Below are 3267 nucleotides of genomic sequence, written 5' to 3'. Positions count from 1 at the left end.
GCATGCAATGACACGAACGCCGGTAGATCGTTAACGACACAAAAAAAAAGTGTATGAAAAATTTGAAAATTAAAATATTTTACGGCAGGCCATTCGTCATTTGTTCGGCGGCGGCGTGTTATTTGGAACATTTGGTGTACTTTCAACGAATAAGGAGAATTTTTTGTGAGAAAAATGATTAAAGACTGCGTTTGAAGGGGAGTGGGTGATAAATTACGGTAATAATAATGTTGTTTTGATGAAAAAAAAAATAAATGTTTAGAAATATTTTTTGTTTAAATTGGGGATTTTTCTTTGAGTTTTTTAAAGAAATATTTTTCATAAATTTTTAAATTTTTATTAAAGAATTAATTAATTATTTTTTCGAATTTTATTTAATTTAAAAATAATTAATTTTAAATTTAATTTAATTTAAATTTAATTTTAATTTAATTATTTAATTATTGAATTTAGTTTAAATTTAATTTTAATTAATTTATTTGTTATTTAATTTAAAAGTTTAATTTTAAATTAATTTTAATTTATTTAAAAAATAATCATAAATAAAAATTTTCTTACTTTCAAAAACAATTAATTTTATATTTTGAAGATTTTTTTTTCAAGTAAAAAATGGCCAAAAAATTGCTAATATTTTTTTTTAAATAAAAAAAATAAAAGATCTAATTTTTTTTTTAATTCTTACTTTTTTATATTTTTTAATTAAAAAAAATATGAAAAAAATTAAACAATCTTTGAAATAAAAAAAAAAAATATTTAATTCTACGAATTTAAAGCTCCTACATTGAAACGCAACAACGACAAAAATAGCCAACAAACTAACATTTCTTACAACCTTACAACAAATTATCAGCTTCTGCCAATCAAAAACAGTCGAAACCAGACCAACATCAGGATTGTTGTCTCCAAAAACCCAATTTCGTCTCGTAAAATAACAATTACAGCACAGCAACTCACACACAAAAGTCTCGTACAATTTTTTGTTAATCAAGATATAAATTTATTTAACGCCATCATAAATCATGAAATCATGTAGAAAATATATTTTTGCAGGCAATGCACTACTACTGCCTGGCAAATCATTGCTGGAGCATGCAATGTCTAAAACAATACCGAGTAAAAATAACAATAATTATAATGAGCAGAAATCAGACAAAATATTAACAGTCATAACAATCGCGTTCAGTGCGCGGCGCGTCATATAGTAAATGCACTGAAAAACCTTATTTCTTATGTTTGGAAAAAAAAAGTTAGTTTTATACGAGATTAAAACGACACAACAAGAGAGTTAAAAAGCTGTAGGTGGCTCAATTTTATTTATTTGATTCTTGACAATAAACTCACAATAAAATTGTGTTTGTTGCAGAAATGTTAGTTTGTGTGAAGATGTCTTGCTAAAAAATAAAATAATTATTTTAAAATTATTAATTAATTATTTTTTTAAAATATAAGCTAATTTAATTATTTTATTTAAATTTAAAAATATTAATTAAAAATAAAATTAATTAAAATTTTCAATTAAATTAATTAATTGAGCAGTAAAAAAATTATTATTTAATTCATAAAAAATTAAATTAAATAAAATAATTATTTAAATTAAATTTTTGCTCCATTTTTTTAATTTTAATTTAAAAAAAAATTAAATAAAATTTTGAATGAAATTAATTAATTGAAAAATTAATTGATCCATAAATTTTTTTTTGATTAATAAAAATTTAAATTAAATAAAATAATTATTAAAATTAAGTCAAATTAAATTTTTTCTCCATTTTATAAATTTAAAAAAAAAATAATTAAAATTTTAATTAAAAAATAAAATTAATTAAAATTTTTATACAAATAAATTAATTAAAAAAATAAAAATAAAATTAATTAAAATTTTTATATAAGTAAATTATTTAAAAAATAAAAATAAAATTATTTAATTAAAAATTTTTTAATTGGATACCTAATTAAAATTAAAATTTTTTTCCAATCCATAAATTTATTAACTAAACATTTTTTAAAAATTAATTTCAAATTCAATTTAATTTTTTTTTCAAAGAAAACTTCACTTAGACTCATTCATTAAAAATGTCTGTGACACTGAATTTTTCCGCGTACTTTATTCAAAATTACTTTTTGCATTGTTGTTGCTCCAACAAGCTGCTGCAGAAAGAAAAATAGTTGAATGACTAATAAAATAATTATTATTATCGCTTTTTGAATGTAAGTCACCTGTCGAATCTAGTTTTGTTTGGACTTTGGCTCGACTAGCTGAAATAATTATTTTAAGGTGTTGCTGGCTGGCTTGCCTGTACTTGGTACTAACGGTAGACATACGTTTGGTGTGTCTCAACCTGTTTATTTATTTTGCGTTTGTTATTGTTGTCGCGGTTTATTTATTTAACTTTGGTACATTTATTTTTGCGAAAACAAAAATCACTTAAGAGGTTTTCAAAAAATTATTTTTAATTTTAAATGCAAAAATTTTTTGGAAAAAAAAAATATAAATTAAAAAATATATAAAAATTTATGAAAAAAATTAATTAAATTATTTTAAAAAATTTAAATTAAATTTAATAAATTATTAAAAATTAAATTTCTCATGAAATATTTTTTTTTCCAATTTCAGTTTAATTTTACAAAAAAAATTTAAATTAAAAATTTAAATAATTTTTATTTAATTCAAAAATTAATTAAAAATTATTTGAAAAATATTTTAAAAAATTAAAAATGATTTAGAAATTTATTTAAAATTTAAATTCAAAAAATTTCAAACTTTATTTAAAAATTTATTAAAAAATTAATAAATGATACCTAAATTAAATGAACAAAAAATTGTTTGATGAAAAATACAAGAAAAATGCGCTTTAATAATTTTTTAATACATTTATAGACAAAATCTAACATAGGATAAGACTTTCAATGCTGCTATTTATTATAAACGTCAAATAAATTCGCGTACGGTTTGATTTGTAAAACTTACTGAAGTGTATTTGGCATGAGTCATAACACATACTCGAAAAATTCTTGCCACAAAAAAAATGTTTCAACATAATTCTAGATATTTCCCGAGAAAGACACATTGAAACTAAATAAATTATGTCCGTACTTCATCTATCAAGCAGTGCAAGCCAGAGAGAAAGAGAATAAAAAGTCGTGACGTGTAAGGTGTTTGCAAAAACTCGTTGTTACATGGTGCGATATTCCACCTCGCCGCGCCGCTTCAAGCCTTAATTATGTACCGCATGTATGAAAAATATCGGCGAACAAGTGCTTTATTATTAT

The sequence above is a fragment of the Culicoides brevitarsis genome, chromosome 2 (genome assembly GCF_036172545.1).
Source record: "Culicoides brevitarsis isolate CSIRO-B50_1 chromosome 2, AGI_CSIRO_Cbre_v1, whole genome shotgun sequence".
Taxonomy (NCBI): Eukaryota; Metazoa; Arthropoda; class Insecta; order Diptera; family Ceratopogonidae; genus Culicoides; species Culicoides brevitarsis.
This window is presented reverse-complemented; position numbering follows the sequence as displayed.